The following is a 22714-nucleotide window of genomic DNA, read 5'->3' on the forward strand; positions in this document are numbered from 1 at the left end:
GAGAAAAAGGATGGGGAGGGTTCCATGAAGGGCTGCACAAAGTCACTGTGTGCACACAAGCACTAACTACAGTTAGCTGACATTTTTATAAGGTCATGCACAAGGGTGTGGAAGCTCTGCACCTCTGCACACTTTCCTCTTCAGTGCCCCCCGTGCAGGCTGCTGGACTGAACCACCTATGGACCTGGGACCCAGCAGCTGATGCTGGGCAGAGAGAATGGCCACCCAGTCCTTGAGTGACAACTCTGAGTAGCCATGTAGGGACAGGAGAGCAGCCTCACCTCAGGCTGTCTGCCCCAGACGCTGTGAAACACCATCTGAGCCCAGCCAGGCAGACAACTAGAGACACCTGCTAGCTAACAGGTGGACACATCTGTGGGATATCAGGCACTAGCAGCAGGAGCTCCAAACTGCCTCACAAGCCAGAGCTGCTGAAAGGCTATGCCGAGTGGGGTGGGTCACCTGGAAGATGGAGATGTTAGGGTCTCTGCTTGGACAGGTGCAGGGTTACACACACAGGACCCAGTGGACTTCCACTGTCCCCCAGAAGCCACAGTGCCACATATTCCCTCCTGCACACTGACAGATGGGAGCCAAGTCAACCCGTGAGACACCAACAGCATCTTCAGAATGCCAGTGCCAGAGATGCTTGGCAGGGGCCACCCACCCTCTAACCCCAACCTCATTAAGCCCCTGCATGGGATCGCCTGGGTCAGAGCTATTGCCCTAAGCATTATCACAGCTGCTCCTTTGCCACAGGGCTCTGTCATGTCTGAAGAGCATCTCCAGCCTCCTTGCTCCTGCTCTGTACTCTTGCCACTTTAGTTCAACTCAGGAAAGCTTTCATGTGCCCATACTAAGGGGCACAGTAAACAGCTTGCCCCTTCTCTGAACCAATTGTAGTTGAACCAATTGACCAATAAGACACTAAGGCAGATGGCAAAAGATCACCTTTATTTCTAAACAGGCTACATTGGAAACCAGAATTTAAATCCGAAGGAACATGGCTTCCTTGTAATCTACCTCAGAATCAAGCAGGTTTGCCCTTCCACGATGGGTTGGGGGGGTGGGCAGCCACAGGCTGGAGGGCAGTTATGAGCTCATGCTTACAGGAGCAGCTGGATCCTAGGACCAAGAGAAGGCAAAGCAGCAGGCTCAGTGGTCCCTCAGCATAAAATGGGGATGGGCTCCAGGACCCCCACGGATGCCAAAATCCATGAATGCTCAAGTTCCTTCTATAAAATGCTGACATATTTGCATATAACTTTGCACATACTCCACGTAAATTGTCGCTAGGTGACATATAATACCTAACACTGGGTGAATGCTATGTAAACAGCTGTACACTGTATTGCTTAGGAAATAATGACAAGAAAAAAGTCAATACGTGTTCAGTACAGATGCAATTTTTTCCAAATATTTCCAATCTGTGGCTGGTTGAATCCATGGATGCAGAACCTATGTATAAAAAGGGCAGACTTCATTTCATCTCCCAAACCTGTCAACCAGAAACAGTGAGAGGTGAGGCAAAAAGCCAGGAACAATGGGGAGAAATAAAATCATGGGAAGTGGTATCTCTCCTAATGTCACAGCCCATGAAAAGCTAAACAAACTAGTGCAAGAAGAGCCAGAGCAAAAGTGGTCAAGACCACAGGTTTACAGAGAAAGACCTGGTTACGCTCTTGGCTTCATCTCTTCCTAGCTACATGACATCAAGCAAGTTTCTTGGCCTCTCTGAGCCTCAATTTTGTCCTCTGTAAAATGAGAATAGCTACATACCTGCCTCCTGGGAGGACTGAGAACTCAAATGAGATAATCCACATCAAGCACTTAGCCCAAAGCCTGGCACTGATGGTGGTGGCCTTTGAGTGGTCATGGAAATGACCTTAGCCTTTCCTTTAAGGTAGCATAGTCTAGTGGGAGGTGATCAGAGACAGAGCATCACAATGCCAGAGCAGGGCTCGGCTGCAGGGTATCCAGGAGGTGCTATGACATAGGGTTTGGTCTCAGGGGAATCAGTAAGGGGGTGGGCATCCAAGAGAAAGTGACATTTCAAATGGGCCTTGAAAGATGAAGAGAAGCTGAGGGTAAGGGCTGGGGCAGAGATGCTGGCTGTGGCCAGAAGAAGAATGGGAGGGAATTCCAAGCCAGGAACAGAATGTAAGGGGGGCTTCACTATAAAGCTCATTAAAGGACCAGGAAGCAGCTGGAGACAAATGGCAGGTAGGGAAGGAGGAAGCTATAGCAGAAGAGACCACAAAGGCCCTTTTACCCTCTGTTTGAGAGGTTTGAGAGTGGCCCAACCTAGGAATCTGACCACCAGGGGGAGCCAGTGATAGAGTGCCAAGCACTCAGTGTCCTAAGCATGGCTGCCCAGTAAACTAAACAGGTTTAAAACCCTGGATCCTGATGCCTACACTCTAGTGGACCAGACAACAATTAGCAATATGAAAAAACAAAATGTAAGCCAGGCATGGTATCACACCTCTATAAGCCCAGCACTCAGGAGGTAGAGACAGGAGGGGATGGTGAATTTGAGGCCAGCATGGGCTGCATAGCAAGACCTTGCCTCAAAAAAAAAAAAAAAGGCCAGGTCTGAGTTCTGGTGGCTTATGTCTATAATTCCAGCTACTTGGGAGGCAGAGATAAGGCAGGTGGTAGTACAAGGCCAGTTCAAGCAAGAAGTTAGTGAGACACCCATCTCAACAAAGAAAGTAGGTGTGGTGGTTCCTGCCTGTGATCCCAGCTCTGTACGAGTTGTAAATAGAGAGCGACATGGACTGAGCCTGGTACAGATAAAAATGCAAGACCCTATCTGAAAAAAGCTAAAGCAAGAAGGGCATGGCTTCAGTGGTGGAGCATCTGCCTAGCGAGCATGAGGCCCTGAGTTCAAAACCCCAGTACTGCCAAAAAAGTAAACCAAATAAAAAGAAAAATGTAGCAAGTAGGTTACAAATAAAAAAGAAATAGAGCAGTGAACGAGAAAAGGGTTACAGAGAAGGACTCACTGAAAGGCTGAGATTTGAGTAAGGACGGGATCCAACTTGCATGATCAGGAGTGGGAGGGATGCACCAAATGGAGAGTGGACAGGAGGGGAGGGAAGCTGGACGCCTGAGGCCATGGTGGGGGGAGGGGACTGAAGCTGTGGTTGGGGTTCAGCAGCCTTGCCCCCCGTAGGCTGAGCCCTATGGCTCCCCAGCCTCACACTGGCAAACTGGGAGCTTTCCACTGAGCTGTAAGGGTTAAATTCCAGCAGGCCTGGAATTGGTCCCAGCTGTGTTATTGGACTAAGAAATGTACCCGCACACTACCAAGCCTGGCCATGGCAGGAGACTCACTGATTAATACTATCGCTTTGCAACCATGGGTCTGAGGCGTTTCGGGGCAGTTTGTGCCAGCTAGACAGCAGTATATCTTGATAACAGTGCGATTGATGATTTTCACCTGGTCTCAGTGAGCACTCCAAAGGGCACTACTTTGGGGCTGGTACCACAGAAATGTATCTTTCCCTGACCAGCAGGATCTCAGAAGACCTGGCCAAAACTGCATGTCAGACTACCTAATTCTAAGGAACTCCACTGGTTCCTGCTCCGAGAGAGAAAGGACACCCTTTCCCTGGGGTGATAATTGGAGTTCAGGCCTGGTCTCTGCAGACCTTGCTGCAGTGACACAATTCCTTCGTGTAATGCTGCTGCTATAACACAGTATCATCTCACATGGAACAGCAGATTTGTAAGCACTGTCGCGGTGGGTTCTGGGTGTCTTCTTCAGCAACTGGACCCTGTCTAAACTGCCATAGTGAGTGTACTGTCTGGCCCTCTTCCTGTTTCAAGGGGGTGAGCAGGGTCTCTGCCATTGTAAATTAGATCTTCACATCAGGCCACAATGTAGCACTTGCAATTGTGTCTTTCACTTGAACCATGTACTGCTGGTAAGACAGGGTGCAAAATTTGGAAGCATTTCCAACCTGGGCAGGGGGTTGAATTAAAACTTGTGGTCATGGAAACTTGAATTTAAAATTAGATTTTCTAACTGAATTGAAAGCTGTGCAATTAAGCAAACGAACGACTAATGAAATGATTATAAAGCACTTTGCAGAAATGCTATGTAAATGCAGATGGAGAATAACAAAATGTGATGACATTCCCACTGCTACTGCTTGTGACAGGAGAGAGCACAGATCCGAGTCCTCCTGCAGGGATACCAGACACCCGTATTCAAAAGCACATCACAGCTCTGAAGCTGGGTCCTTTGGGAGAAGTGGAGTGTCTTAACTATGGGCTTGGGGATTGGCCCGTGAGCTAAGTTGTCCATTGCATTCCCATCTGGCAAGTTGTTGACATGGTCACAGGCAGAGCACCTGGGAGAAGCTCTGCAGGGTGACAGGTGATGGTCCCTTGAAAGCCTCCTTCCCCTGCAAAGCAACTGGCAGCCATGTGGACTTACAACCTCTAATGCTTGAAAATGTCTGCACACACACCCCAGGTGGGTGGCAGCAAGGGCTATGCCATCCCATGTCCTAAGTTGGTCCACATTCATTGCAGGAAAAGCTGAAGCCCATGGGGAGGCAAGAAGGACAACACTGGACAAATGGAGATTTCTGTGAGCTCCCACATGGAGTAGTGGACCAGGCAGAGTTATCTGCTTTAACCAGAGAAGGGGTCTCGGGGGAGGCAGGGCATCAAGGAAGGACTATGGAGCCAGTGCCAACTAAGCATCTTGGAGGGACACTTCTGGGGGAAGGTGGGTGACAGCAAAAGACTTAGTGAGAAGATGAGCACCACCCTCCCCTAACTGCTTGTTTCAAAGCATGAAGTTCCCAGGGCTATAGTAAATCTGTCCCCTGAATGCAGGAAGCCTCTTGTCCTCATTCTCCACAGTTCCAGCCTGGAGAGACAAGGACAGATGGTCTCTGTCTCCTCACTGGATGGGTCCATATACATCTGTGCCCTCAGAAGCAACTTCCAGAACTATCCTGCCTTATTTCCTTCTGAGCTGGAATTATCTGTGCTTGAGGGTACCTCAGTCATTTCATAAACAAAGCCCAGCCAGACATTGTGGGGGCCCTCTTCCACCATCAAATTTTCCCAACTGTAGCCACAACTTGTCTATAAGTAAAATGTAACTGCAATTCAGTTTACTCTCTACAGGGGGAAAAAAATACCTACAATCCAAACAGTATGGATGGAAGCAAAGACGTCTTCACAATGGTTCTTGGGATAATGGAGAGACTTTTTAACTCAGGGCCTCAGCTTGCTAGGCCCTACTACTTGAGCCACTCTGCTAGCCATTTTTTTTTAATTGTTTTATTATTCATATGTGCATACAAGGCTTGGGTCATTTCTCCCCCCTGCCCCCACCCCCTCCCTAACCACTCACTCCGCCCCCTCCCTCTCCCCCCCCAATACCCAGCAGAAACTATTTTGCCCTTATCTCTAATTGTGTTGTAGACAGAGTATAAGCAATAATAGGAAGGATCAAGTGTTTTTGCTAGTTGAGATAAGGATAGCTATACAGGGTGTTGACTTACATTAATTTCCTGTGCATGTGTGTTACCTTCTAGGTTAATTCTTTTTGATCTAACCTTTTCTCTAGTTCCTGGTCCCCTATTCCTATTGGCCTCAGTTGCTTTTAAGGTATCTGCTTTAGTTTCTCTGCGTTAAGGGCAACAAATGCTACCTAGTTTTTTAGGTGTCTTACCTATCCTCACACCTCCCTTGTGTGCTCTCGCTGTTATCATGTGCTCAAAGTCCAATCCCATTGTTGTGTTTGCCCTTGATCTAATGTCCGCATATGAGGGAGAACATACAATTTTTGGTCTTTTGGCCCAGGCTAACCTCACTCAGAAAGATGTCCTCCAATTCCATCCATTTACCAGCGAATGATAACATTTCGTTCTTCTTCATGGCTGCATAAAATTCCATTGTGTATAGATACCACATTTTCTTAATCCATTCGTCAGTGGTGGGGCATCTTGGCTGTTTCCATAACTTGGCTATTGTGAATAGTGCCGCAATAAACATGGGTGTGCAGGTGCCTCTGGAGTAACCTGTGTCACAGTCTTTTGGGTATATCCCCAAGAGTGGTATTGCTGGATCAAATGGTAGATCAATGTTTAGCTTTTTAAGTAGCCTCCAAATTTTTTTCCAGAGTGGTTGTACTAGTTTACATTCCCACCAACAGTGTAAGAGGGTTCCTTTTTCCCCGCATCCTCGCCAACACCTGTTGTTGGTGGTGTTGCTGATGATGGCTATTCTAACAGAGATGAGGTGGAATCTTAGTGTGGTTTTAATTTGCATTTCCTTTATTGCTAGAGATGGTGAGCATTTTTTCATGTGTTTTTTGACCATTTGAATTTCTTCTTTTGAGAAAGTTCTGTTTAGTTCACTTGCCCATTTCTTTATTGGTTCATTAGTTTTGGGAGAATTTAGTTTTTTAAGTTCCCTGTATATTCTGGTTATCAGTCCTTTGTCTGATGTATAGCTGACAAATATTTTCTCCCACTCTGTGTGTGTTCTCTTCAGTTTAGAGACCATTTCTTTTGATGAACAGAAGCTTTTTAGTTTTATGAGGTCCCATTTATCTATGTTCTTTTTTTTTCCACGATGTGATTTTTTTTTCTTTTATTATTCATATGTGCATACAAGGCTTGGGTCATTTCTCCCCCCTGCCCCCACTCCCTCCCTTACCTCCCATTCCGCCCCCTCCCTGTCCCCCCCACCCCCTCAATACCCAGCAGAAACTATTTTGCCCTAATTTCTAATTTTGTTGTAGAGAGAGTATAAGCAATAATAGGAAGGAACAAGGGTTTTTGCTGGTTGAGATAAGGATAGCTATACAGGGCATTGACTCACATTGATTTCCTGTGCGTGTGTGTTACCTTCTAGGTTAATTCTTTTTGATCTAATCTATGCTATCTCTTAGTTGCTGTGCTGCTGGGGTTCCATTGAGAAAGTTCTTACCTATACCTACTAACTCCAGAGTATTTCCTACTCTTTCCTGTATCAACTTTAGAGTTTGTGGTCTGATATTAAGATCCTTGATCCATTTTGAGTTAATATTGGTATAGGGTGATATACATAGATCTAGTTTCAGTTTTTTGCAGACTGCTACCAGTTTTCCCAGCAGTTTTTGTTGAAGAGGCTGCTATTTCTCCATCGTATATTTTTAGCTCCTTTGTCAAAGACAAGTTGGTTATAGTTGTGTGGCTTCATATCTGGGTCCTCTATTCTGTTCCACTGCTCTCCATGTCTGTTTTTGTGCCAGTACCATGCTGTTTTTATCGTTATTGCTTTGTAATATAGTTTGAAGTCAGGTATTGTGATACCTCCAGCATTGTTCTTTTGACTGAGTGTTGCCTTGGCTATTCATGGCCTCTTGTGTTTCCATATAAATTTAACAGTAGATTTTTCAATCTCTTTAATGAATGTCATTGGAATTTTGATGGGAATTGCATTAAACATGTAGATTACTTTGGGGAGTATCGACATTTTTACTATGTTGATTCTATCAATCCATGAGCATGGGAGATCTCTCCACTTTCTATAGTCTTCCTTAATCTCTTTCTTCAGAAGTTTATAGTTTTCCTTGTAGAGGTCATTCACATCTTTTGTTAGGTTTACACCTAGGTATTTGATTTTTTTTGAGGCTATTGTAAATGGAATTGTTTTCATACATTCTTTTTCAGTTCGTTCATTATTAGTGTGTAGAAAAGCTAATGATTTTTCTATGTTGATTTTATATCCTGCTACCTTGCTGTAGCTATTGATGATGTCTAGAAGCTTCTGAGTAGAGTTTTTTGGGTCTTTAAGGTATAGGATCATGTCATCTGCAAAATAGGGATATTTTGACAGTTTCTTTACCTATTTGTATTCCTTTTATTCCTTCTTCTTGCCTAATTGCTCTGGCTAGGAACTCCAGTACTATGTTGAATAGGAGTGGAGATAGTGCGCATCCTTGTCTGGTTCCTGATTTTAGAGGGAATGGTTTTAATTTTTCTCCGTTAAGTATAATGCTGGCTGTAGGTTTGTCATGTATAGCTTTTATAATGCTGAGGAACTTTCCTTCTATTCCTAGTTTTCTTAGAGCTTTTATCATGAAATGGTGTTGGATCTTATCAAAGGCTTTTTCTGCATCTATTGAGATGATCAAGTGGTTTTTGTCTTTGCTTCTGTTAATGTGGTTTATTACGTTTATTGATTTTCGTATGTTGAACCACCCCTGCATCCCTGGGATGAAGCCTACTTGGTCGTGGTGAATAATCTTTTTGATGTGTTGTTGAATTCGGTTTGCCATTATTTTGTTGAGGATTTTTGCATCAATGTTCATTAAGGAGATTGGCCTGTAGTTCTCCTTTTTGGAGGTGTCTTTGCCTGGTTTTGGGATAAGTGTAATACTGGCTCCATAAAATGTGTTAGGCAGTTTTCCTTCCCTTTCTATTTCTGGAACAGTTTAAGGAGGGTTGGTATCAGTTCTTCTTTAAAGGTCTGATAGAATTCAGCAGAGAATCCATCAGGTCCTGGACTTTTCTTTTTGGGGAGACTCTTGATTGCTGCTTCCATTTCATTTTGTGTTATAGATCTATTCAGGTGATTAATTTCCTCTTGGTTCAGTTTTGGATGATCATATGTATCTAGAAATCTGTCCATTTCTTTAAGATTTTCAAATTTATTTGAATATAGGTTCTCAAAGTAGTCTCTGATGATTTCCTGGACTTCCATGGTGTTTGTTGTTATCTCCCCTTTTGCATTCCTGATTCTACTAATTTGGGTTTTTTCTCTCCTCATTTTAGTCAGGTTTGCCAGGGGTCTATTGATCTTGTTTATTTTTTCAAAGAACCAACTTTTTGTTTCATTAATTCTTTGTATGGTTTTTTGGTTTCTATTTCGTTGATTTCGGCTTTTATTTTTATTATTTCTCTCCTTCTATTTGTTTTGGGATTTGCTTGTTCTTGTTTTTCTAGGAGTTTGAGATGTATCATTAGGTCATTGATTTGGGATCTTTCAGTCTTTTTAATACATGCACTCATGGCTATAAACTTTCCTCTCAGGACTGCCTTTGCTGTGTCCCATAGGTTCTGGTAGGTTGTGTTTTCATTTTCATTGACTTCCAGGAACTTTTTAATTTCCTCTTTTATTTCATCGATGATCCATTCTTCATTAAGTAATGAGTTATTTAGCTTCCAGCTGTTTGCATGTTTTTTGTCTTTACTTTTGTTGTTGAGTTCTAGTTTTACTGCATTGTGATCAGATAGTATGCACGGTATAATTTCTATTTTCTTATATTTGCTGAGGCTTTCTGCTAGTCATTTTTTGTGATGGGTTTTTTTGAGATAGGGTCTTGTGAACTATTTGCCTGGGCTGGCCTCAAACCATGATACTCCTGATCTCTGCCTCTTGAGTAGATAGGATTATAGGCATAAGCCACTGGTACCCAACTGGGAGCCCCTTTCTTAAGAAAAGTGGCCACTCAGACAGGAGCCTGCTCTCACCTTTGGAGCTGCTATAAATCATCAGTGGGCATGAAAATGGAGAGGGTCTTTGGCGAGGCCTGGGAGGAGATAAGGACAGTAACAGATGCCACACAGTTTGCGTGTGGCTGCAAGCTGCAGAGATCTCCATCCCGACTGGAGCTGTAATTGCTTCATTGGGTCATCACCTTGAAAAATAATGTGACAGGGGAGCAGAGACTACTTGCTGTGAATTCCAAGCAGGACTGCTTCTCCCAGAGGTGACTCCAGAGCTGGGAGCAAATAGAGCCAGGGGACATTTGTGCTCCACAACTGGGTCTCCACTCTTGACCTGAGATGGGCCTGAAATCAAGCAGACAAGCCCTGCACCTGGAGGAGTTCTCGTGGCTGCCATTTTCTCTGGAGCTGCCCTGAGAAAACAGTTTAGGTCTCAGGCTGGCACCACAAGTAGTGACCCTAGAGTGCCCTACATCAGTCATGAGGAAAGCCCTCTTTACACTGAAGTTCATGCCATCCTGACCACAGCTGAGGTAGACATTACTGATCTCATTTGACGGACAACGAAACTGAGGCTAAAGGGAGATTAAATAGCATAGCCAAGCCTTGGTGCTGGGCTGGCCTTAGATAATTCAGTCCTGGAGGGACCTTGGCCAAGATCTGAGTTTGAGATTTTTCTAGAACTTTGTGACCTCCTCCCTGAACACTTCACTCCCTGGTCCTGTTCTGACATCCCCATCCCACCAAGAACCCAAGTCTGGGGGCATTGCACCATGGGTCTTCTTCCAGGCTTTAGGACAGTCTGGGTGACCTCTAGGAGTCCTTGAACCTGAGCTAAATTCTGTGCAGTTTTATCTGGTTATCTGTATGCCTGGTTAATAAATGATAATAACAGCTAGTCAACATTTGTTATTTGCCAGCTACTAAGGTAAGCACTGTCCATATTTTCCTAATCACTCGAGAGGTAGATAGTGTTACAATCCCCATTCTATAGATGGGGAAACTGAAACTCCTGCAGGCATGTCACCTGCAGGGAGGCAGAGCCTAGAATCCTGAGGTTCAATTTCAGAACTCATGCTTTTAACTTCTGAGCATTGATGCTCCTGTCCAGAAAATCCCTATTCACAGATACCTGATGTTAGAGACAAATTATTCTCAGAACAAAAGGATCATTCACTTTGGAAAAGGATTCACAAGGACCTTGAGCACAACTTCTTTAATGTATTGAAAATGTGATCTCATTTATGACTTTTGGCGTCCTGCCGGGGACCTACTGGGACACTGTGTTTACACCTTGACTCCCCCAGCTGATAGTCCTCCCTACAGGGAGGATGCCAAATCTGATCTGGTTCTGGAATGCTTAGTTGGCACCTGGTGGTGCCCCCACCCCTCTCTGCCTGGGCTTTACTCTCTGCCCTTGGAGAGGAGTCTAGGACCCTGTCCTCAGGGGCCAGGAGTTGGGCACAGAGGCTCCAGTACACCCTCAGCTCCCACTCCTACCTGGTGACCTAGAATGGCCCCTCAGTGTCTCATGCTTTGCCGGAGGTAACCGTGGTCACCTGCCTTGCCCTTGCCAAGGTCCCAGGTGTATCTAATTACTGATGTAAAGCACTTAGAGACCTAAGTGCTTGATGACTGGGGCCCATAAATTACCAGGGATGGAGCCTGAGTGTTGTGATGATTCACTTGCACTTGCTCTGGATAATGAGTAATTATCTCCTCAGACCTACAGCCAAACTCTACAACCAAATATCCTCATCCTCAGGCCTAGAGAAACCACTGTCCCAGGCTGCTGGACTCCTCAACAACCAGAGACTGTGCTGGGTCTCTGATCCGACACTGGTCTGAAGAGACTAGTCTATAAGGCATGTCGGAGGACATTTGAACACAGAGTAACTAGATGGTGTCAGGAAACGGTTGACTTTGTTAGGTACGATGTGGCATTATAATTACATATGAGTATTACGTGTTAGAGGTGCATATTGAAATGTAAGTAAAATAGCATGGCATCAATAATTCATTTTTAAATACTTCAGGAAAAAGAAACAAATATGGCAAGATGTACACAAAACTTAAATCTAAGTGATAGGCATATAGCGTTCATTACATTACTTGCTCTATTTTTCCATGTATTTTATTTATAACTAAGTTTTAAATTAAACAGGCAAAGCATGGTGACTTCTGAGACCTGCTGAGGCTGAGAATATGATCCCGTCATTAAAAAAATTAATAATAGGCTGGGGTAGATGAGCAAGTTGCTGAAGAAGTGTACCCTGAAGGGGTCCAGAGCAGGGGATTCCTCCTGGGGCCAAGACTGGGGAAACAAGCACCTGGAATCTGTCTCTGGAACTTTCCTCCTACCCCATCCCCCACCAAATCTGAAATCTCATCCAAGACTGGTCACACTGCTCACTTTCCCACTCTGACAGTACAAGGCAATAGTGTCTCCTTCTTCAGACTAATATATGTCAAGAAATAACTACTAACCATGTACTTATTCACTCATTTTCCAGGATTTGATTGGTTTGTCTAGTGCTTCTTATATACTGGGCTAGGTGATGAATGAGACAAGGCATTTTGGTTAAAGTCTATTTGTACTACTGTAACTAATAGACCTAAATATGTATAAAGAATCAAATATAAGTTGTCATTTATTTTATTGGTTACATAACAGCTCAAAGCAAAGGTCCCCACTAGGTGAGTGGTGTCCCTCCAATAAATCAGGGACCCAAGATCTTTCCATCTTTTGGTTCTGACATCCCCTAGGGCCTTATGGTCATCTTCACACAAAGGAGGAGATCTTCCGTTCATATTTATTGTTAAAAAACAGTCACATGCCTGGACTTAGATACATAAAGATGAGGGCAGGGTAGAGGTTAGCTGGGCTCTCCAGCCACAGCTCTTTGTTATAACCAGGGAAGAGTGCACTTGGATGGGCAGCCAGTCATTCCTGCCCCACATGGCTTAAGCCTTCTAAAAGTCCCCAGACCAATGACAGAGTCACTGCCATTTACAGCAAGGTTAAGAGTCCCCTAGAGGAGACAGAAAAAGCCCAGTGGGAACCCAACTCTTTCTGCATCTGAGCTCAGAAGGGCTGCAGGAGAACCTCTAGGAACCTCCTGTCTTGCTAGAGCTATCACACACAACATCAGCAGGGACCAGCCCAAGGCAAGTAATAATTAAATGCTGAACAGTGCCAAGTGCAAAGATGAGCAAAATGTTAAAGAAGGGAACTGTATCTATGTCAACCACCAAATCCTCTGTACTCAGCACAGGGACTAACAGCCAACCTTAAAGATCTCTCCCACTCAACCTAGCTGTTTGGGGAGGTGGACCTGAGTCTTGTGACTTGTTTTAGGATTATTAGTGAATGGAGGGTTGCCTGACTATAAGGGGACTGGCTTAAAAACCAGCCTGGAGATAAAAGCAAATGCATTAAGCAATAGGCAAAGCAGTAATCTCTCTGATCAGGGCTACTTTAAAGGACCAGAGTGCTGGCCTGGTTCTTTTCCTTCACGATACTTTCCATCGATAATTCTATATTCGTTTCTATGCCTTCGTCTTTAGACTCTACTGCTGCACTAGACCATGAGCTCCTTGAGGACTGAGTCTGCCTGGGCACAACCATGGCCCTGGGCAGACCCAGACTCACCAAGGTGCTCAATGCACAAATACATGAGTGAATGGAGGTGAGGACAGCTTTCAGTACAGTGAGGCTGCCCAGGGGAGGAAGTTCCCCCTCCATGTGTGTCTACACTGCCTGGAGCTTGGCTTAATTTCCAGCCTCAGCTTTAATTTGTTTGCTGATTCAATAGTTGCTGTGTTCCACCAAGAGACCTCAAGAGGCCTGTACACTTTCCTTTTCCTGCAAAAGTAAACTCTCATTTGTCTTAAATGACCTCATTTACCTCCTGGTGGTCCTATCCTGCTGCCCCACACTTTACCCCATCTCTATTCCCCTCTGGACATGGCAGCCTGTTATGGTTCCCTCCATGTCTCCAGAGAAAATATGGGGGCATCCTGGCACCGACTGAGGGAAGAGAGCGACCTGGGGCTCCTCTGGGAGCATCTGCTGCTGCTGCAAGACTCAGCAGTTAGCCACATCTACTTTCTCATAACCCTAGAAAGCAAATATCAGAACACTGACGTATTTGGGAATCATTATTTACTTTTTTGTTGTTTTGCTGTTTGTTTTTATTTGTCTGTTTGTTTGTTTTGAGACAAGGTCTTGCTATGTAGCCCAGGCCAGCCTTGAACTCAAGATTCCCCTGCCTCAGCCTCCTGAGTGCTGGGGCTACAGATGCACACTGCCACTCCTGACTCCACTTTTTTACTATAATTAGAAAGCACACTTTCAAACAGCTTCAAACATTAGTGAGACTGGAAGGTGGGTCATTTATAATCAAACTTGTGATTATAGTTAATAAAAGCATGGCTGAGCTCTCTTCCCATTACCTAGTGGTGTGAGCATTGCTCAGTGAGGAGAGGCAACCTTGCTCAGTTGAGGCAGCCTCTGGACAAGGCCCTCTTGCTGGCTCTGCTGCTGGGCCCAAGACTTACAAGCCTCTTTCCACTCTGACGATGGACTTTCTTTGCAGTCCATTTATCCTCATATTGATTTTGCTATAAACCCACACAGCACTCCCCTCCCAGGCCAGGAGGAGAAACCTCCATTGATTATATTGGAATAAGGTTTGTTGTAAAAAAGCGAAATGCCTAAAACACCGAAATGAAGTAAGCTCTTTGAGGGTCCATAAATCACCCAGGATAATGCCACAAATGAACAGAGCTTCTTAAACACCCGGAAAATACGACACCATAAAGCAGTTCTGACAAGAAATCGCAGTCCCTCTCTCTGTAGCTGCCAATTGAAAAGCACCATCAATAATGGTTATTGCTGTTTGGTAAGCAAAAGAGGGAAGTTGTGTCAGTCTCCTCCAGAAAGTTCCCTCAAAGTCACTTTGCCCAAATGGCAGCATGGCATTTTTTTCACGCAGTAAATACATCCCAATTATGATCATGTCATGTTAGCTTTTACAGTTCACTAATCACAAACTTTTTTGTATGTCATTGCCAAACAACGTCTTTCCCTAATCAGAATTTATGGATCTGCTTGGCCATTAGTGGAGATAAGGAGGGTCATAGCAATTTTGCTTTTCAGGGGCTGGAGGTCTAGGCTTAAGGCCCAAGGTCACATCCCCTTCCCTTCTCTGGGCTGAAGGTCAAGACTCTGCATATCTAAGGGATGGAGGATGGGTCTTCTGTAGGAAAGTTCCCTCCGGAGTCTCCTCATTCCTGAGCTCAGCTCAGCCTCCAGGCCCAAGTTGCGCTCCTTGTTCTGAATCATCTGATGATTCACCTTCTCAAAAGCTCCAAACCACAGTGGGGGCAAAATCATTCACAAAGGGGGCAAAATCATTCACAAAGCCTGAAGTCAGACAGCGGTCAACAGGGCATGAGTTTGGCTCTTCTGAGACGAATGCTAAGCCCACCATCTCTCCCTGGATCAGACCTGGCCAGCCTGGGATGGGTTTGTCTCAAGTCTGCATTCTTCTCCCTTCATGCTCAATGTGGGGCCCTCCTGCTGATCCCCTCATCAAATCAGACCTCCACAAGCCTCCAGAACTCATTCATTCTCACAGCATTCCCCAGGTTCCTTGCAGCCTTCCCAGCCCCCATGAGCTTTACCCTGGCTTTGGGGTCTGCACTCTGTCCACCCCCAGACATGCACATTCAGAATGTGCAATTGTGGTGGTCCAGGCTCTAGACCAGCACAGCAGTCTCACCCTAGTGATCAATCCTCAGGCCTCAATCCTTCTGGGTTGCCTCTCTATTTATATGGCCCTGGGAGCACAGACCAGGAAATAGGGGACACAGACAAGCACCAGGAGCCCTTCCAACTAGACGGAGCTGTCATACTAGAGTAACAGCTTCACGAGGGAACAGCCCGGCAGACACTCAGGTGTCAGGCCTCCAAGCAGACCACCCACACCTAGGAATTATGCCAATATTTCACAGATGACAACAAATACCACAGTATCGACTGTCAGGGACACAAAGGCTGTGCTAGGTCAAGACCTTAGAGGACCAAGTGAAAAGTCAAAACAATAGCAAATTATACAGTCACCCCCTCTGTATCCACGAAGGTCTGGTTCCAGGACCCCATCAATAGTAAAGCCCACAAATGCTCAAATCACTCATAAAATGGCATCAAATTTGCATACAAACTATATAGTCCTCCTAGATACTTGAAATCATCTTTAAATTACTTCTAATACCTAATACAATGTAAATGTCAGGTAAATAGTTGTTATACTATATTGTTCAGGGAATAACGACAAGAAAAAAGGCTATACTCAGACTGTGCTCAGTACAGATGCAATTTTTTAAAAATAGTTTTGATTCATAGTTAATTGAATCCACCAGTGCAGAATGCATGGTTACTGAGGGTCAGCTGTACTGTGAGGGTCAGGTGGTCTAACACCATCCTGATTTCCCACCTTTGATGCTTCTTTTTCACACAACTCTTTATTGGTACTCTAGGTATGAGTTTCTTAGACCTACCATAACAAAGTACCATAGAGTGACTTAAAACAGCAGAAATTTTAGCTGTCACCATTATGGAGGCCAAATGTCTAAAGTGAAGGTGTTGACAGGGTCACACTCCCCTTGAAGGCTATAGGGAAAATCCTACCTTGCTTCTTCCAGTTTCTGGTGGCTTCAGGTGTCTTGCCACTATGTGACACCAGTCTCTGCCCCTGTTTTCACGTGGTCCTCTCCTGTCTTTTATAAAGGTATTTGTCATTGGCTATAGGGCCCACCTGGGTAGCCCAGGAGGCTATCATCACAAGACCCTAACTGAAATACCTCTGCAAAGATGTGCTTAAGGTCACATTCACGTTATAGAACATGGACATCTCTTTTTGGGGATGTCCCATTCCAGTGTCCTTGCTTTGCTGGTAACCTGGTCCTTATCTAGTATTCTTGGAGATTTGTGACTGCCCAAAGGTCATTTTTGTCATAATCTTCATCAGCCAAGACACTTGTTTCAAAGAGTGGCCATTATATTACAGTCAATCTCTCCAAGGGACAAGAAATAAGCATATTCTCTAGGCTTAGCCTGTAAGGAGACAAAGGAAGAAGGAACTAGGACTTCTTGGGAGAGCAGCTGATTCCATTTCTAGAGCAAGGAAAGTATAGGATTGCCTGGAGCATCCTGGACCAGGATGCAAAGTTGATCCAAAACTAAGGGGTCAAGTCTAAAGGGCATGAGGGCTAACCTCGTGGAGGCCCCACTGGCTGAGTTTAGGACAAATTTAACATTAAAAAGAGTAATACAATCATGGAGATTCTAATCCATTTAATGAAAAATCCTATGAGTCTGTAGTGACACTCTTAAAAAAAAAAGAGGGCCAGGGAAGAAAAAAAAAAAAAGAATCTCTTCTGTATCTAAAGATATTATAGCAGCTAAGAAGTGTAGAAGAGCCGAGCACTGGTGGCTCAGGCTTGTAATCCTAGCTACTCTGGAGGCAGAGATCAGGAGGATCATCGTTCAAAGTCAACCAGGGCAAATAGTTCACAAATACCCAACACAAAAAAGGGCTGGCAGAGTAGCTTGATTGGTACAGTACCTGCCTGGCATAAGGCCCTAAGTTCAAACCCCAGTGCCACCAAAAAAAAAGAAGTATAGAAGAAATGATAGAATTAGAAAACTGAGATCCCTTAAGAATCCTGAATAAGGGCTAAAACTGTGATTTACCTGTGAGTTTGGGGTAACAGTGGATATCTATGAGTCCAACAGGACAAACCACACTGGAGAGAAGTTAGGTGGAACTGGAAACTGGGCAGGAATGGGACCAGAGTGAGGGCTTGGCGTGGGGGTCAGATTTGAGGCTCAGTCTTGAGGTGGAGTAGGTCTGCAACTAGAGTCAAAGCTCATCCCAGGGTCAGTGGTCAGGGTTGGGACCCAGATACATTCTGGGTCACAGGTCCACAGTGGGGATAGTATCCACAGTCTCCATCTCCCAGGTCCTGCCATCAGCGCTCTGATCGCTGCACCAACACTTCCAGCTATGCTGCAGAACTTCAGGAGTGACAGGCATCTCCTGACAGATGTAGACACTGAGGCAACTCGTTCAAAACCAGGAGTATTTTAAATAGCTGGTCTCCAGGGTGGAGAAATGACTCTGTAGTATGACTGTTCTTAAAAAGACATGAGCCACACCATCTCTAGCAATAAAGGAAATGCAAATTAAAACCACGCTAAGATTCCACCTCACCCCTGTTAGAATAGCCATCATCAGCAACACCACCAACAACAGGTGTTGGTGAGGATGCGGGGAAAAAGGAACCCTCTTACACTGTTGGTGGGAATGTAGACTAGTACAACTACTCTGGAAAAAAATTTGGAGGCTACTTAAAAAGCTGGACATCGATCTACCATTTGATCCAGCAATACCACTCTTGGGGATATACCCAAAAGACTGTTACTCCAGAGGCACCTGCACATCCATGTTTATTGCGGCACTATTCACAATAGCCAAGTTATGGAAACAGCCAAGATGCCCCACCACTGACGAATGGATTAAGAAAATGTGGTATCTATACACAATGGAATTTTATGCAGCCATGAAGAAGAACGAAATGTTATCATTCGCTGGTAAATGGATGGAATTGGAGAACATCATTCTGAGTGAGGTTAGCCTGGCTCAAAAGACCAAAAATCGTATGTTCTCCCTCATATGTGGACATTAGATCAAGGGCAAACACAACAATGGGATTGGATTTTGAGCACATGATAAAAGCGAGAGCACACAAGGGAGGGGTGAGGATAGGTAAGACACCTAAAAAATTAGCTAGCATTTGTTGCCCTTAACGCAGAGAAACTAAAGCAGATACCTTAAAGTAACTGAGACTAATAGGAAAAGGGGAACAGGTACTAGAGAAAAGGTTAGATCAAAAAGAATTAACCTAGAAGGTAACACCCACGCACAGGAAATCAATGTGAGTCAATGCCCTGTATAACTATCCTTATCTCAACCAGCAAAACCCCTTGTTCCTTCCTATTATTGCTTATACTCTCTCTACAACAAAATTAGAAATAAGGGCAAAATAGTTTCTGCTGGGTATTGAGGCGGGGGGAGAGGGAGGGGTGGAGTGGGTGGTAAGGGGGGGGTGGGGGCAAGGGGGAGAAATGAACCAAGCCTTGTATGCACATATGAATAATAAAATAAAAATAAAAAAAAAAAAGACATGAGCCAAGCGTCTTTCTCTGGCCAGCAGGGAAGCAAGTGAGGGGCTTGGAGCTGGAATATGTGTAGCAAGCCCACTCCCCACCCATATGCCCCTTCCCTCCAGGCCACCTCATGCTATCTTTCCTCCGGGGAAGACCTCACTCCCACTTCCCCCTGCTCTGTCTCTGTAGCCACTACACCCTTCGCACACTGAGCGTGGAAGCATCCATGTCTTGCTAAGCCTCTGAGGTGCCCAGATGCCTGTGCAGTGGGGTCTTTGTCAGGAGATGACAACAGGTACAAAAGTCAGTTATCACCTGCCACAAAGTTCTGTTTTTCTTGCCTCTTTTAACTGTCTCAGGGGCTAGTGACCAATTCTGCTTTGTCTCACTTTGGGCATGCCAAGCTCTTGCTTTTGGTAATTTTACCCATAATCCTCTAGCCTCAGACAAAGGGAGCCATTGCTGTGGGAAATGGGTCTGGAAAGTTATCATTTGTGACTCATATTAATATTCACAACAATAATATTTTTCATGGGTAGAGGTTTTTTGTCACTGGAGGAAATGAAATGCAAATTAACAACTGTAAAGATTGTAACATAATGAAATAGGACATAAATGATGAAGAACTAATGAATTAAGTGGCTTTGAATATCCTTCAAAAATAAACATGTAGATAGAGCAAGAGATTCATACTACAGGAAGAAGGGGCGTCAGGGTTTGCCTTTCCCAATGGCTGGCCCCTTTCAACTCTTTCTCTGATTGAGGCAGTTCTACCACTGTCCACCCAGATGACTTAACTGAACACACAAATGCACGTGCACACTCCAGTGTCCGCTTTGACTCCATTCTTCTCACAATGACTCAGATCAATGCCTCAACTCTTGAAGATTTCGATTTCCCTTGAATCCATCACCCTGCCTGTTTCTGAGTTCATCCTTCTAATCCTTCTGTCCCTCTTCTTCCCCTCTCCCAAGCCTCAGTCCCTCCATCACAGCTCTTAGAGTGGAAGTCACAGGCGTGGCCCTGTCATTCTCTCTCTTTAAGAATCAGTCAAATCATAGCCGGGCACTGGTGGCTCACACTGTAAACCTAACTACTCAGAAGGCAGAGATCAGGAAGATCATTGTTCAAAGACAGCCCGGGCAAATAGTTTGTGAGACCCTATCTTTAAAAAAACCCATCACAAAAAAGGGCTGGTGGAGTGACCGAAGACGTAGGTTCTGAGTTTAAGCCCCAGTACTGCAACAACAACAACAAAAACAGTCAAATCAATCAATAAACCACGAAATGAAAAATGCTCTCAGCCTCAGATAAAGGGCCCTATGGAAAGAGGATTTAGTCCACATGAACCAGGTGTTCACCTGGGGTGGAGGTGGGGTGGGGAGGCTGGGAACAGCAGTGGGGAGCTCTCCCCTCGAGGATGCTAACAGGACAAGGGCAGTACCACTTTTTCAGAACCCTTTTTCAGAATTCCCAGCTCAGGTTGACTTAAGCAAACCTGAAGCACTGATTGATTGACTAATGTAACTAAAAGTGTAGGATTTAGGCATGGTTGGATGGGGCTGAAGTGTTGCCACAGGCATCCAACTCACTGTACCTTGCACCTTGTGCTGGCTATTCCCTCTGCTGAGATGCCAGAGGACTGTGTTCTCACGCTCTGCAATTCCAATAAGAGTCCTGGATGTACCCACATGGGACCTGTGCCTGACTGTGGCAGCCCTGTGGCCAAGGAAGAAGACTCCTGGGCTCATTTCCAGCACAGCATCCCCTGCTGGGTTCTTGCATGTGCTGGGCACATCTTCTCAGTCTGTAGATTTCTCATCTCTAATCCTGGCTGTCTCCCGAAGCAAGCTTGGGCCTCTTTTTCCCATCAACAATCAACTGCTTGTTATGTGGTCCAGTTTGATGACTTAATTGCTCTTCTCAGTGCTCTATCTCCAGCCCATACTTAATGTGGAGTTCCAGACTCACTGGGATTTCTAAGGGACATCACAAATCTAACATTTCCAAGACGGAAATCCTGTCTTTCTGCTGCAAGCCTGCTGCAGCCCACCTCTCAGTTAATGGAACTCCTGATTGCCAATGCTGAACACATCTTGACCACCTCTTGCTCCACACCCAAGTGACTGGCAAACATTTCTAAGCATATTCTGAATCCAATCCTCGCCTCCACAGCCTCTTCCCTGCCTTAAGCCACCTCTACTGTCTGTCACCTGAATCATGCTGCACCAGCCTCCAAAACTTCCCCTGCTTCCACTCTTACCTTCCCCAGCTGGTCCACCCTCAAAAGGGCAATCCTGTCAGAACATGAGTTAGGGTTCCACTATGGAGCTGAGTATGCAGGAGACCCTGGGTTCCATCTCTACAGCAACAACAACTATAAAAAAAAAAACGAGATGTTCTCATTTCACTGCTCAAAACCCTCCACTGGCTTCCCATTTCCCTCTGAGTATAAAAAATGTTCTGCCACTCCTTCCAAGTCCTCTCCCCTCTGGTCTGTCACAGTGGGCTCCTTACTGCTCTTCAAACCCACCCACCCAATGCTCCTGCCTCAGTACAGTGTTCTCTGTGTTCCTTCTGTCAGCTTCCTCTGCCACCTCCTTCAAGTCTCTACTCAAATGCCACTTTCTCAGTCACTCCGATTTCCATTCTCACCCCACACCCACCCTGTCCCCCTCTTGGCTTTATTTTTCTCCCACCCATTCCATTCATAACCTTCTAATGCAGTAGACAGCTTATTTTTATTTTATTGTCTTTTTCCACTAGGTGGGGTTTGGCACTTGCTGACCTAGCCAGGCTCAAGTCTAATGCACATCTGAGGTTGTGTAGGCCCCCTAACCCAAGCAAACTGAGCTTGGGTTAGAAGTCTCAAGGCAGGACCTGCTCTGAACCACATAGCAGAATGGGCTCGAATCTTCAGGTGCCTCTCCTCAACCTAGCCTTTCTTGGAATCTTCTGACTCCCTACCCACTAGTGAGGAGCATGTTTTGGAGTTTGATGCTACAAGTCTAGGTGTGTGTGGCCCAGAACAAATAAAGCTGACCTTCTGCACACTGAGTTTCCCATCATCTTCCCATCATCTTAGCTCAGTCTGCCCTAACAAAATGCCTCAAATCAAGTGACTTAAACAACAGCATTGACTTCTCACAATTCCAGAGGCGACAAGTGTAAGATCAAGGTACCAGCAAGGTCAGTTCTGGTAAGGCTCTCTCCTGGCTTACAGTCACCTTGCTTTTAATTTACACCATGCAAAAAGGAATCTCTGGTGTCTCTTCTTAGAAGGGCACTAATCCCATCCTGAGGGCCCCATCCTCATAACCCTATCTAACCCTAACCACTGCCAAAGGCCCCATCTCCCAGTGCCATCACTTAGAGACTTTAACATCTGAATCCTGTGGCAACAGGAACAGCTAGCCCATAGCACCGCCCCTGAAAACACCAAACTCAGGGGAAAGTGTTTCGTAATTGCTGAGTCAATGCTCAGATGGGGTATGTCTAGATAATAGGGGAGATGGACTCCATAAGCATTTGTGTTGCACTCAGGCTATGACACCTCTTGGCATCCTTTACCTCTGTTGGCCTATTTACAGTCATCCAGCTCCAGGACTCCCCACTGCCCATCCTGGCCAGCAGAACCCCCCCTCTAGCCAAGCACACCACAACACAAGTCCACAACCCAGGGAGGGCCATATCCAAATCCAGACATATGCTTAGAAATGAAGTGACAATGTTCCAGTGTAGAAGCAGATGCTCCTGTGGGCCAGGAAGGCCCACTCTAGCCATAAATCCCAACCAGATGACATCCTCCCTCTCTCAGAGGCTGGAGAAGTCCTGTATGGGGAGCCACAGAGCCACACAGGTAGGTGTCGGGGCCAGGCAGATTGTCCCCCAGTGCCTGCTCACAAGACATCCTGAGCAGATGAGCCCTTACAAACATGGATTCCATTTTCATACAAATGTCCATGGTTGTAGCAAAGACACGATGGGGAGACAGAAATGTGACATAAAAGCC

At 45.3% G+C, this 22714-nt stretch overlaps 1 long non-coding RNA gene across 1 annotated transcript in view; it reads right to left on the reverse strand.

The window, feature by feature from the left end:
* LOC141418160 (uncharacterized) overlaps positions 1 to 21250 on the reverse strand; it is a 306302-nt gene extending 285052 nt beyond the window's left edge. Inside the window, exon 1 of the long non-coding RNA XR_012442868.1 lies at positions 20966 to 21250. This is a non-coding gene — a long non-coding RNA (uncharacterized lncRNA). The remainder of the gene's footprint in view (positions 1 to 20965) is intronic.
* Positions 21251 to 22714: the final 1464 nt, after the last annotated feature.

This window comes from Castor canadensis, chromosome 16 (assembly GCF_047511655.1).
Source record: "Castor canadensis chromosome 16, mCasCan1.hap1v2, whole genome shotgun sequence".
In the NCBI taxonomy this organism is placed as follows: Eukaryota; Metazoa; Chordata; class Mammalia; order Rodentia; family Castoridae; genus Castor; species Castor canadensis.